General features: G+C 36.3%; 1 long non-coding RNA gene across 1 annotated transcript in view; it reads left to right on the forward strand.

Annotated features, from left to right (window-relative positions):
• The window catches only part of LOC125180112 (uncharacterized), a 97944-nt gene that overhangs the window by 16923 nt on the left and 65676 nt on the right, over positions 1–15345 (forward strand). The gene's annotated exons all lie outside the window — the stretch shown is intronic.

The following is a 15345-nucleotide window of genomic DNA, read 5'->3' on the forward strand; positions in this document are numbered from 1 at the left end:
CAGCATCAGAGGGAAAAACAATAAGCAGTGGTACTATTGTACAAATGCCACACCAGAGATTTCATTAAAAATCACTAGGTGTGTCAGACTGTGCTTAATACATGCTGTTGCATTGTATTTCTCATTATGGAATGACACACAGTGGATTTTTCTAAAGGGAGCTTAGGACTCCATAACTCTTAACACTCATTGGAATTAGTCTGTACTTCATAGCTGTGGCTAAAACAGTGTTGATAACACCCCGGTGTTTTGGCTGTTACTGAATAGTGCTTGTACAGTGTCCAGGCTTTCTCTTTTTCCTACTCTGTGACGCCAGTGAGAAGGCTGGGTTGGGCAAGAGGCTGGGAGGGCACACAGCCAGGACAAGTGACCCCAGTGGACCAAAGGGATATTCTATAACATATGGTGATGCCATGCTCAGCAATAAGAGATCATCGAAAAGTGGAAGAAGGAGGAATATTCACAGTTATGTTGTTTGTCTTCCCAAGCAACTTTGCTATGTTGCTGTTTCCTAGGACACGGCTGGACATCCACCTGCTGATGGGAAGTAGTGGATGAATTGTTTTTGCTACACACACTTTTTCTTTTCCTGTTAAATGATCATTATCTTGATTCATGAGTCTTATCTTCACCCTTCTATTTTCTCTCTATCCCATGGAAAGGGGAGGGAGTGAGAAGCTGGGTAGTTGTTTGGCTGCTGGCTAGAGTCAACCACAACAACTTTAGAATAAATACCTTAAAGAAAGAACCTTACTGCGTTTCTGAACATGGTTTTCAAAATTTCAGGGCAATGCTTTGAAAGTCCCTAAAGAACAGTTGCTTATGAAAGAAAAGTATTTCTTAGACATGTTGCAAGTGCTTGTACATTCATCTGTGTGTATGCATTTCTCAACAGCGTATCAGAAACCTCCAAATAGCTGTGTTAAAGCTGTGCATACAAGAGGCAAGAATTAGCATAGAGAGGATCTATAATAAGTTTGTATTATTATTTGAGGGTTTCAAAACTTGTTGGGAATTCTGAACTGATGACAGTTCCCTGAAGAACCACAGCTACAATTGGTTAAAAAGCCGTTTCAAATGGTTGCTGCTGTTCTCACAGATACAGGTGTTTGATAACTGGTAGGCAGGATCTTTTCAAGATGGTGAGACACGAGTTAGAGTTTCATCAGTTAGAAACAAGAATTCTCCATTTCCAGACGCAGAAAAGAAGTCTAGCACACAACATTTTTTCTATAAAGGTAATTTTTCAACAAAATGTTTGAACTGTTGGTGATGTGTAGTTTGCCTCACAATCACCTGTCATTTTGTGGACTTCTTATATTGGAAAATTTTTATTCAGGCTAGAGTCTCTTGCAGACTAAAAACCAAGCAGCTGTGTCATATTCCTGTGATAGTCTGTTGCCAGGTAAGCTGAATATAAGACCAAAGGAATGAAGAAAACAAACAACAAAAAAAAAAGCTGTCCAGAAAATGAACAGAACCACCAACCCCATAATTTAAATGGGGGGAAAAAAAAAAGAGAAATGGGAAACAAACAGTTTAATTTATTATAACTTTTCAAAGCATATTGACAGTCATCAAGGAGTTACTTAGATAAAAAAAAAAAAATTTTAAAGAAGTAAGGGAAGGAGGGGTTATTCTAGTAGAAATAGAAAAAATCTACCTTTATCTTGAAAGAAAGATGAATGCTTTGTACAAGTCTTTGTTAAGGACTCTGAAACATGGTGTTAGCAAAGACAATATGGAGAATGAAAATGAAACCATGAACATGGAAACTTCCTTGTCTGTAGTAGATAAAGCATTCAGGGAGCTACATTTTCAGGTACAGTTTAACCCATGTACAGCTGTGCCACACGTGCATTGCTGCATAATCAAGGTGAAGTGCAATAAGTCTGTCTTTATCACATAACTATCAAGAGAAGCATGTGAGGGATAGGGATGTGATGGTGAAACTCTCGGATTGTGGTTGTGACTCCCTGTGCTGTAAAGTGCTCAAATTAGGATGATTGTAGCGTTGCCATACCAGAAGCAGCTGGCACATGGAATTGCAAGTTTCTTGAGCTTATTCATACATCTATCAAGTCAAACATCAGGCCTTAGGAATGATTAATAACAAATATTGTACCTACATTTAAAAAAGAATAGGCAGAACAGATCTGTTCAATAGACATTTTTCATCTCAGTTAAGAGATTTTAGAGGAAAACCTAATAAGAGGTGACAGAAGTGAATAAAAATGGGGTGAAATTAATCACTAAAGGCAAAAATCTATGTTAGAAGAACTTAACAGGATAATTTACTTTCTAAGAAAATAAAAGTAAGGTAGTTCTTGGTATGGTGCTGCACAAGAAGTTACTTTAACAGGGGAAAAGGATGGTTAATAATGAATTGCAAGCTAGGTAAGGAATAATTTGGTTGGCCTATTCCAACTTTATTAATATTGAGCAACTTTAGTAAAAATGGGAAGTCAGATTCCATGGCTAAAACTTTCAAATATCTATACTGTGTCACTATTATTATCTGTACCTGTGAGTTGATCCTGTTAACAATTACACGAAAACAAAATCAGGATGACTATAATAAGTAATCAAAAAATCCATCAGTTCTCCTCAAAAACACTAGTAGTGCTGAAAATTTCAGCATTTCTGAGGTAGGTAACCAGTTAGGCAGTAACTTATCATTAAGACAGAAAGAAACCTGAGGAAATGAAGATAAAATATTTTGTCAACAACATAATGTACTACATATTGTGATTTTTTTTTCTGAATGTGGTGTCTCTCAACTGAAAATACTGCTGTCTTTCATCTTCATTATTATTCATCATTATTTATCCATTATTATTCATTGTTATTATTTATCTCTAATACACAATTATTTTATTATTTTGGTACGAGCACTGACAACTCTAAATGAAATATTGAAATTTAAAATATATTAATAAAAATAAGGCATTTTTAGTAAGCATTCTAGGGTAGGTAATAGAGGCTGGTAGCATCACAGTTCCCTTAACTAAATGTCTTTTCACAATGAAAAATGAAGTAATTCCTTATAAGTATCAGACGTAAAGTTATTTTTAAAAATAAAGCAGGAAGTTATCCTTCGGACAGCATGATGTATGTTATTCTCTGGTGAGGCTTGGGGCAATGGGTTCAAGGCTCAAAAATATTAGCAATGTTTTTGAAGGGATACAATTTCAGTAAAGGAAAATAGTCATGGTCTGTGGAGGGATGACCTATTTCAATTCCTTTGGAATGAGAGCTAGAACTTAATGCTGCTGTTTTCTAGATACCACCCTCTCTTCTTTATTCAATATGAAATCTCCTTGCTTCTTCAGATCTGCCTTTACAGTGCTTAACAGTGCAATGTCCATAGTTCTGTACCTGTGGGAGTGAAACTAAGCACTGGTTGTAAGGAAAATGGGATGAAAAACTTAGCCTAAAATGATTTTTGACAAGAAATTGTACTTGTAATGAAACAAAATATTTCATTTAGCTGCAGAGATGAAAATAACATTGTTTGCCAGTGTTTACTATTTTCAATTTTCCTGTGTAGGATAACACTGAATTTGCCCTGGGAGTCTTGCAGCTTTTAAGTTTGTGTCTCGTTTTTTAAATCTTTTTTTGTTTGTTTGTTTAAAATCATTAGTTCAATCCCTATAGTTTTATATTAAATTTCAAAATTAGTAGTTGGAGGAATGTAAAAACATATTTTGCCTTCTGGCTTGTAGTATGCCCAGTCTTTAATGTATATATTTGTTATCAACAATCACATTTTTCCCATTACCAATACTCAGGTTCACTGTTTTTTTTTTTTCCCCCCCAAACCTCCTTACCAATACGCAGAGTTAAAGAGCACTGATTTTGTTACTGTCCTGTGTCCCTCAGCATAGCTGCAGTTTCAGACATTCAAGAAAAGGCTTAATTATCTTCTCAGGTACTTTTATGTCAAATCCCAGAAAACAAAATGCTGACCAAATAGAAAATAATATATTCAAAATTAAGCACTTTTACAAAGAAATGCTATAGCATTTCACTTGAAATAGAATGATTGATGCAAAAAAATTGTGCAGCCTTGGTGACATCCATAGGATCATCCAAGATGCTCTAATTTACATCTTTTTCTTGTCCTTGCAAAAATATTCACTATACTTAGACACAAACACTTAAAAAGTTACATCCAAAGGCTACATGAAAAGGGGCTTTAAATCTTGTTTGCTGAGTACCAAACAGCCTGTTTTCAAAGCAAAGCGTGGAGCTATCAAGAATCACAAATATTTTGCTGGGCAAAAGGATTTTTCTGTAAAGCCCAAGTTCAGCCAGAATGTTTTGATTACTGGGATTTCTGGTACAGTTTTGTGTAACTGAACACAAAAACACAGTTTTTGTGTTTCTCTGGCAATTTGATGGTGGTATACCTCAGTGGAGACGTCTACTTAATTTTTTGCTCTCTACTGAGGAAAGTTTATAATGTCCTGAAGGTGGCAAGTGAAAGAGGCCTGTTACTGCTCCCAGGCTTCCCCTCTTCTCAGCCAGCAGTTGGCCATACCACACTCCCCCAAACATCTGTATCTGTTGTTCTGTGCAATGTCTTGTTCTTCAGAAGTTGCCTACCCTGTTCTTGAGAAATCACTTACACTCAGTTTGCCACTCTGGCACATCAGCATAACCAACTATCAGTACAAAAATAACAAATAGGTATTCAGCTAAACACTACTCCTTAGAGGGTAAACTGAAATGTAGGCACAAAACATGCATAAAATGAACTGAAGTTCAGGAAACATGATAAGCTTTCAAAGCAGTTGTCTACCAAAAGCATGAGAGCAGCTAAGTGGTAATGACTGTTTATCTGGTGGTTGTCATAGTACCATTTCTGATCCATGGCAGTGTCTCTGTCAGTATTACTGTATTTAAAAGTTCAAGAACAGAAGAGTCTACTAGATAAGTAATCTGGGCATGCAGTTGGTATTATAGGAGAGGTCTGTGATGTCAGATACAAATAGTGCTCAGCACAGATAGTAGTTTACAATACCTACTGTTGTTCAAGAATGTCTCTCCAATGAAGAAAATCCAGAGAAGAGCTGTGAGCATCGATAGAAGTCTAGAGGGGGAAAAAAAAAAAACTTCTGAGGAAAACTTAAAGGGTTTGGTAGTTGGAGACAGAAAGAGGAGAAAGTCTTCTTTCATTTAGAATCTGCTTTGTAAAAGGCATAGCATATACAATAACATGCAAAGGTATATTTAAGCAACAGAAAATTTTAGAAATGTGAGTTCTTGATGTATTAAATAGCTGTCATCTATGCACACAGTGAAATACTTAAAATCTCAACATAAGAGCACCTATATCAGCCAGTCCAGCCTGAAAAAGATACTTTGGGAATATCAAATACGAAATTTGGTATGATAATTATTAAAAAAAAAATCAAATATGTTAAAAAATGTTTTATACACAGTCACTGTAATTCACCTGCCAGTAGTAGTCAATGTCCAAGAGATTAATCATGCTAGGATGCAATCTTTACTGTGTTTATTTACATTAATGTATTAATTATTAGTATGTAATTCTGCTTAATTCAGTGGCATTTTGTTTCCTATTATTAATTCTGATAGCACAATCAGGAATAGTGTCCGTTTGTGCCAGGCAATGCGCACAAAGCACATCTCAAGAGAGAGAATATGAGGGGAAGGATTACACCACAGTGTTAGAGTTGTACCTTAATTGCAGATCACTCTTTCAGTTGACATGTTACAAGAACAGACAGAAATCTCTACATCTGGCAATATGAGAAAAAATGTCACTCCTCATTTGGCATTAAACATTATAAGATTTTGCTTTTAGCTTTGCCAACCAGTTAAGTTGAATTCAGAAACTGCTAGGGTGCAATGAAGAACCCAATCCTGCTTTTCAGGAGTTTTGATGGAGAAATGAATGTATTTACTGTGAACATCTACTATGTGGGCTACAACAAGTAATAAATAGAAAAAGAGTATTATTCTACCTCTGTAAAGTTACATGGTTTGTCATTGCCCAGTTAACTGCATAGTTTTAAATAGCTAGATACTGAGGGAGTTTCCTAAACGGTGGGGGAAGGGATAAAAGAAGAGAGTTGCTGGTTGAGAATTTTTTGTTAACGAGATCATAGAATCATAGAATGGCTTGGGCTAGAAGGGATCTTAAAGATCACCTAGTACCAACCCTCCTGAAATGGGTAGGGATGCCACCCGCTAGATTAGGTTGCCCAGGGCCTCATCCAACTTGGTCTTAACACCTCCAGGGATGGAGCATCCTCATCTTCCAAATCAGGTTGTAAATTAGGAGAAATTTCTTAGAATGATTAGTAAGGCATTGGGATGGGTTGTCCAGGGAGGCAACCGGTGGAGTCACTGTCCCTGGGGGAGTTAAAGGAAAAGTTGGATATGGTGCTTAGGGACATTGTTTAGTGGGTGATAGTGGTAATAGGGGGATGGTTATACCAGACTATCTTGGAGGTCTTTTCCAGCCCTAATGGTTGTGCGATTCTGTTGTATGATTGTGGGCAACCTGCTCCAGTGCCCCACCACCCTCTGAGTGAAGTTTTTTCTTCCTTACGTTTAGTTTAAATCTTCCTTCTTCTGGTTTAAAACCATTCCCTATTGTCCTATCATTATCTGCCTGAGCAAAATGTTGTTCTCCATCTTTTTTACAAGCCCCCTTAAAATACTGAAAGTCCACAATGAGGTCGGCCTGGAGCCGTCTCTTCTCTGGGCTGAACATTTTCAGGTCTCTCAGCCTTCCTTCATAGGAGAGGTGCTCCAGCCCTCTTTCATGGGGCCCTTCATGGCCCTCCTCTGGACCTGCTCTAACAGGTTCTTCTTGTGCTGGGGGCCTCAGACCTGGATACAGTACTCCAAGTGGAGCCTCACAAGTGCAGAGCAGAGGGGGACAGTCACATCTGTTGACCTACATTGGCCTTGCCAACAGTCCAGGATGCAGTTGGCCTTTTGGGCCCAAAATGCTGGCCTATGTTGATCTTCTTGTCTACCAGAACCTCCAAGTCCTTCTCCGCAGGGTTGCTCTCAATGAGTTGTTCATCCAGTCTGTCCTCATGTCTGGCATTGCCCTGACCCAGGTAGAGCACCTTGCACTTGGACTTGTTCAACTTCAGGCGGTTCATGTGGGCCTACTTCTTCTTAAGCTTGTCCAGGTCCCTTTGGATGGCATCCCTCCCTTCTGTCGAGTGCAGCTTGGTGTCATCCGCAAACTTGCTGAGGGTGCACTCGATTCCACTGTCTATGACAAAGATACTAAATGGCACCGGTCACAAGATAGACCCCTGAGGGACATCACTCATCACCAGCCCCCACCTGGATGTAGAGCTGTGAACCACAACTCTGGTTGCGGCTATCCAGTCAATTCTTTATCTGCTGAATGGTCCAGCCTTCAAATCCATCTCTCTCCAATTTAGAAATAGGGCTGTCATGGGGAACTGGGGAAAATACGAGGGATATCCTGTGTATTTTCAAACTTCCTGTGTATTTTTCTCTTGACATTTTTGGGAAAGTTTAAAAAAAAAAAAAAAGCAACCCAGCAGAATAAAGCAAAAAATAAAAATAGAAAGCATCACACTTTTAACAGTATAAGCTTTAACATTTAATATTTATTTTCTGTTTTTAATAACCAAACACAGAAGAAACTGTGTGATAACAGCTCGTCCACCAAGTGTAGTGTAATCAAATTTTGTCAGGTTCAAAAAACAAAACAAAAGACTGGAAAAGTTTCGGGCCTACTGTGATTCTACTTCTTTCTGAAGTAATAGTGACAGAGTGGGTCATTCACAAATGTAGTTACTGAAAACAGCAGCGACTAGGGAGATATTTTTCTGAGTACTACAATCTATATATGTATTTCCTCTTCCAATATAAAACTCATCACTTACAAGTTTATATATTTTATGACTTTTCCACTTTTTCCATCATGGTATATAGTTCCCAGAAACCAAGGCAGTCAAATCTTATATCATTAAATCTCTCAAGTTATTAAAAATGTGATAGGAGTCTTCTTGAGTACTTTTGTGTATCTGTAGTTTGTGAGTTATGCATGTTTACACGCACAGAAGTACTCAAATTTGATGTTATTTGATGTCCTTTATCCCTAGTTCACGAGTTCTATGTTAGCTTCCTATACATGGTTGCCATTTCAAGGATAGAAGGCCAAATTTTTAACAATGTCATAATAAGAAATCTGTGTGTCTGAACATAAGGCAAATGTGGCTCTTTAACACCTATGCAGCTGGAGTAATCCACTATTCAGTATTGCCCTTTTCTATTGTAATACAGTTGACTGGGCACTGGAAGAGAAGATAAGTGTTCCCTCAGAGTATGAAGCTTAACTGGATATACTAGACTACAGTAAACACTGTATAACAGTAGAAAGCAAGCACAAACTGTGCAGATTTTCATCATCTTTGTCCCTAGCAGTCTGGCCCTGCCACATTACGTAAAGTATATAATTAAGATTATATTTTTGAATGCAATAGTGGTTAAAGCGTATTATCAGGCAAGTTGTTGTTACCCAGCTTGTCTTTTATCTTATTTGTAAAGAATGTTTTCTAAATTGTTTCATTTGAAGTTTGGGTCAGAATTTTCCTTCTGTATTTTTGAAATAATTCATAAAGTCAAAATATTGGGAGGATGACTGTTTCAGAAATAAATGCAGGTGGATTATCCTTATATGAACATTTTTTTGATAGCAACAAATGACAAGGGAAGTAATCATCCATGTTTTACAAATGGGGAGGTAAAATATCTTGCCAGGACCATTCTTGGTACCAGAGGCTTCATTAAGCATCTGCAGCTATGGCATGACAGATTTCCTTTGCTTTGAAGTGTTCCGCCCTACCTGTGCTCCCATTCCTCATCCCAATGAAGTATTCTGCCCCTGGAGCTTCTCATCTTAAACTGAGAAACTATTTTTATTATTATTATTATTATGTTATTATTATTATTTTTATAATGCTGTTGCTCCACTGGAATGGCTTTATTATTTTTTTTTCCTTTATTTATCATTTCTGGTCTGTTTTCTTGTCTGAGCAGTCCTATTGTCCTCAGTCAGTAGCTCAGGGTTCACTCAGTGAGAGACAGGCTAAGATAATTTGAATTGCATTGTGTTTTCTATGAATAATGGGCAGTTGCCACGGATCACTTCAGAAATATTGGACTCAAATGTCTTTTTTAGTTAATAAAACAACTCTGACATTGAAAAACCCTGCAGCAAAATTACACTGGAAAAGTGGTATAGACATTTTTTTTCCTGAATATGAAGATATTTAACAATGAGCTGTTTTTCTTTTTGTGGTCCTTCATTTTTCTGATTCTGGAAAAAAAAAGAAAAAAAAAGGTGGGGGAGCAACAAATAGGTAAAAGTACTCATAAAAGGAGTACTCCAAAAAAGTACTTCCAAAAGATACTACCCATCATCTGTTCATTTAACTTGACAACCAGCCAGTAGTCTGATCATCTTTGAAGGTGAAATTGTTACTCCTAACTAAGAGCAACAGATGATATTTTATGCTATTGTTATTATGTACCCATGCTTAATCTTAAAATAAAACACAAATCTCTTACCAAATCTGTTTTCATTTATGTGTGACCATGAATGACTTACGTTGATGGGGGACAGGAACAGGTTGCCCAGAGAAGCTGTGGATGCCCTATCCCTGGAAGTGTTCAAGGCCAGGTTGGATGGGGCTTTGAGCAACCTCTTCTGGTGGGAGGTGTCCCTGCCTGTGACAGGGGGTTTGGAACTAGATCATTTTTAAGGTCACTTCCAACCCAAATCATTTTATGATTCTATGTTATGCTTCTGGTTAGCACTGAAGAAAGAAACTAAGACCTTCAGCTGTACAGCCAAATCTTCAAAATATGCTTTTGCTCCCACTGCTGCTCTCGTTTTCACTTCTATTTCAGTTTTACTACCACTACATCATACTCATTTTATTGGTAGCCAATTTAGTAGTTCTTTAGATGCTTCTGTAAAATACCTCCAGGTGTATGAATTAATCAACAAGCTAGTAAGACAGATAAATATTCTTTCTTTTATACATTAAAATTCTGAAGAGCAGAGGAGCAAATTTCATTTAAAAATACTCAGGAAGCTGGGAAAAAAAGTGAAATTAATCCCTACATTGCTGATCTTCCAGACCAGTGACTGTAGCTGACAGGTATGCTGTGATTTCCCTCCATTTTTCCTTTTCCTTGCTTTACTTGAATCCCCTAATTCATTCTCTTCATTTGCATAGTCATGGAATGGCTGAGTTTGAAAGGGACCTCTGGAGGTCATCTTGTCTAAAAGCCCTGCTCAAACAAGACAATGTAGAGGCTTGCCCAGGATCATGTCCAGTTGGCTTTTGAACATCTCCACAATGTCTGGGAGTAATCTGCTTCAGTGCTCAGTCAGCCCCTTGTACTAAAGAGTGTTTCCTTACGTTCAGACAATGTGCTTGTTACCTCTTGTCTTGTCTTCTTTGTTGTGTTTACAAACCATAGAATAAATATTACAAATATAAATTTTAGCTGAAATGAAAATGCACATAATTCCTAATTCCCATATGTGTATGGTTGGTTTAAGTCTGACTCAATACCTCCAGGAGATTTCTTTACCTCCCTTTTAATTTACACTTAGAGAAACTAGTCACTCTATTCACAGTGTCAGATATCAAAGAAAAGGAACTCTTAAAATGACTTTGTTCTACAAATCTTCCCTAAATGAATTTCATGGACCATAGCAAAAAGATTCTTTTTGTTGTCTGTATTTCACTTACAAACATTAAGTTATAAGCAGATTTAATACACATGCATATTGCAATACCTAAAATAATTGTCAATGCATTTTAAATATACTCAGAAAAAAAAATCCATTTTCATTGATGTTACAGCAGATGGGTTGCTGCAAAAGATAAGGGCTCAGTTGGAAGTAGACCAGAGGCTATTTTTGACATCCTTGTTAGAGGGACAGATGATACCATAGTAACTTTTTAACTAAAATTCACTTAGCCTTGAGTGATGTTTAGTAAAAATCAATTTAGAGTTCAAATGAGTTCAATGAATGCTTTTTATGTATGTGTTCAAGGTTAGAATTGTAGCTCTTCCTTTTACATTGTGAATTTTCTATTAACGTGTATATATAATTCAGTGTTGAAGGACTTAATACTTGTGGTGATGGATGTTGACCCTTGTACAGATATTTACCAGAAAAAATGAAGTGCATGGGCTTGATATTAACACTGTTAAACTTCATAAAAAATACTCAGAAATAAATCTGAACTTATTCCTTCTCCCATTTCTTTCCTTGTTGTCATAGCTTTGCTATGGTTATTTTTTATTTTATTAGAAGTGTTTCTTAACAGAAATGTTTCTTTGTAACAGAAAACAGGGAGCAGCAAACAAGTATGGAAGCTTTTAAAATGTGTTACGGTTGTCTCATCAGCTTTGTTGAGGGTATTGCATCTGAATTAGGTAGGATCACAGGTTATCTGGATTTATAGCTGAATATGCAAAGGGTTTTGATAACAGATTTTTTTTTCTGAGCTACAGAAGAGTATATTTTCTCATAGATAATAAAACAGGTTTATTATGTTCAAATTTCATATATTTGGGTTTATAATATCCTTTCACTGATTAAGGACTCTTCTTATGGCAGTATGAGTTATTCTTAGTCAGCTCTTTAATTTCAGAATAGTATATGAAAGAAAAAGATGAGCAGAGGCTGCTAGGTTTCACTGACAATGAGGGCATGACATACAAGCTGTAAACTGAAGTGTTGGTGGTTGAGAGATTTTGTTGTAATGGTAGAAGTACTGAGCAAAGTGGGAAAGACGTCTTTTCCTTCAAATTATTTCAAGTCAGTGAAGCTTTCCATATAAGCCTACATACAATTGTTTGAGTTTCTAAGAGAGTTTGAGTACTCTCTTCCCATTCTTGTTCTATTGGTTTTGTAGATAAGTAAGTTTACAAGGAGAATCCTTCCCTTAAATAGTATATCTGAAGCTGGTATATCTGTATAATAGTATATCTGAAGCTGGTGTTCCATAGAAAGAATTTTAAAAAGTATAATGACTATTCAGAGAAGAAATCTGCAAAATTAGTAGTTATTCATCTTATGGCAAATAGATAGACTTATCTGACCAGGGTCATCAGAACAAAGCACTAACTACAGTGATCTCTTTTCTCCGCTACTTGTTCTATGGTGTGATTTTGCTATGAATGAAATGCACTATGCATCCCTTTTAATTAACCCCTTTCATATTAAACACAATTTTGGTGCTTTAGCCTCTTATTTTATGTTTATATTAATCTCTTACAGGTTGTGGAAACCAAACAGTGAGAGTCTACGCTGAACATCACAAATCACTACAAATTTAATGAGCCCTGAGGTTTTTCTGTTTACACACTTGATCACGTGCTTGCTTTCTTCATGCATGCAAACATCTCTGGGTAGAGATAGAGAATGGTCGTTTCTCTTTACTTTTTAAATGCAATGATGTACATATACTGATAACTGGTCTTAGGAACCTGCTTTTTTCTTTTTTTTTTCTCTCATTTTAATTTAGTGAGATGATATATCTCAAAAACAATAGATCAGATTACAATAATGATCATAATTATGATGACATTAATGACCTGTTAATAGGTGTCTTATTATTGTTTCTCTACACTTGATTTTTACCTATCATGGCTTAATATGTTATGAAGATTTTTGATGACCTGACGATAGATTTTTTGGGAGGGAATTTGATGCAAACACTATTAATACAGATCCTGAAGGTGACTGGATACTTTCAAAGGGTAAGACAATTGAAAGAATAATCTCTTTTCCTTTCCTTTCCATTCCGTTCTTTAGCCCTAGAAACAAAACCTCCTTAAGTTGAACCTTTTGATTCCCATATAGTTCCCTAACTAGCCTTGTGAGACTCTACCTAGTGTACTTCATCCAGCTCTGGGGCCACCAGCACAAGACATGTTCCTGTTAGAGTGGGTTCAGAGAAGGGCCACAAAAATAAACGATCAGAGGGCTGGAGAAGCTCTCCTACAAATAATGCTGTGAGAGCTGGGGTTGTTCAGCGTAGTGAAGGCTCTGGGGAGACCTTTTAGAGGCCTTCTAGTTCCTATAAAGGGAGCTTATAAGCAGAGGGACTTTTCACAAGCACATGTAGGGCATGGGGTAATGGTTTTAAGCTGAAAGAAGGTAGGTTTAGGTTAGATATTTGGAAGAAATTCTTCACTCAGAGGGTGGTGAGGTACTGGCACAGGCTGGCCAGAGAAGCTGAGATGCCCCATCCCTGGAAGTGTTCAAGGCCAGATTGGATGGGGCTTTGGTCAACCTGATCTAGCAGAAGATGGTCCTGTCCATAGTAGGGGGGTTGGAACTTTAAGGTCACCAAGTCATTCTGTGATTCTAAACTAAGATGCGTTTTCAGTTGTTTAAAAGAACATCTTCTAGTTTTTCATGTCTCAGGGACAGTCCCTTTGGAGTCATGATACAGTGATAGAAATAACATCCACTCTAATATTTTTTATGTAGCTTTGTGATGGAGAACAAACATAGATAATTTTAAGTCACCTGAATTTTCAGTATTTTCCTGAGAAAGTTCAAATACTAGCAGCTCATAGGCATATTATTTTCAACTTCTGTTAAAAAGATAAATCTTCAACCTCTTGTAATTGATCTCATTCTATTCTTGTCTTGCCTCCAACCATTCTGTAAGAGAAGGTCAGTGAGAAAATAGTATGTGATCCAATTTTCATGCATCTTATTATCTCTTGATTTTCATTTTTAAACACTGGGAAGTTCTCAGCACAAAATCTATTCGTGATTGTGTGTAGTGGTAGATGTAACGTTAGTATTTAATCAGCAGAGAGTGGATACCATAGAGATATCTATAATGTTTTTTAAGGCCTCCTTTATGTCTAGTCTGAAAGTTCATGAATTTACTGAACATAAATTAAGTATTGGACTTTAAAATGTGACAAATCTGTCCTCCAGAAGAAATGGGGCATTATTCTTTGCAATGTGATATGCCATTATGTATGTAGACTACTGATAATGATCTATAGGAAGCCACCAAATGTATGTGGTACAGAATGCAGAGTTTTCCATATCTTGAGGCCATTTTTTCATCAATTTAAGCACCATAACAGCAAACTGTTGATAAAAATTTATAGAATCTGAAGCACAAAGTGTCAACCATATGATCTGATTCTTCTATAAGCAAATATTTTTCCACACAGTAGGTTTAAGTCCCATTTTATTTCAATGTTGAATTATTTCTGCTACCATAGTCTGCAAGAGGCATAAAGTCTTCAATCAGATTATTATTTTAATAATTGGGTTGTTAATTATTAAATAATATTTAAATTATGTATTATAAAGTTTTTATTGAGTGTTATGAATTCAACCAACATGAATTCATTTACTTCAAGTCTGTTTGACTGAAAAAAAAAATGTGGCATTACAACAATGAAAGATCAAGAATCTTGGCAATAGAATACTTTGAATTACTCCTGTAGACTCTTTTTCGTACTGTTTCTATGATACGCTCCTTTGATATGTAAGACCAATTCATCTCTTAACATCATGAACGTTTGCAGATTTTTCACTGTTGTTTGATATTACCTGTGATTTTTGATATACATTTGATTAATATTTAATTTGCTATTACCTGACTAAATAAATGGATAAACCTATTTTTTCAACTTTTCTTTGCCTAAGAAATAGAATTATTTTATCGTGGTTATGAACATCATTGAGAATACAATGATGTTACTCTTACATTAACCCAGAACAGCAGTGAGAATTTTAAGCTCACTTTATTGATATATCCTAGGGGAAACTAATTAGGCTTAGCTTATAACTTTTTTTTTCTTAGCTACCTTCTATTTAAGCATCACACTACTGTACTAAGTTCTGTACATGGGACACTAACATACTATCTGTGATATCTGAATTGAGAATAAATACTTTGCTTACTTGATGCAAAGGTAGAAATTCTGAAAGCTACTGTCAAAATAATACTAGTGAGAAGCCATGCGCTTTTTGTACTAACTCCCTATACATTAGGAGGAATATATATTTCAGTAGGGTAACCTTGCATTATCTGCTGTGTAAAAAATATTTTGAAAAAATCATAGATTTTTAACTGCCAGATACAATCTATGTGTTAAGGTCATAGCCTTGTCCATCGTCAAAGGACAATTTTTCTTTGATTACAGTAATAATTAAGTAATTAAGTAATAATTGCCATTTCTGGAGCCCCAGGACTGGTAAATCCTAATTTCTGAATTCCTCTGGTATGAGGAATATTGCACTTGATGATA

This window comes from Anser cygnoides, chromosome 2 (genome assembly GCF_040182565.1).
Source record: "Anser cygnoides isolate HZ-2024a breed goose chromosome 2, Taihu_goose_T2T_genome, whole genome shotgun sequence".
Taxonomy (NCBI): Eukaryota; Metazoa; Chordata; class Aves; order Anseriformes; family Anatidae; genus Anser; species Anser cygnoides.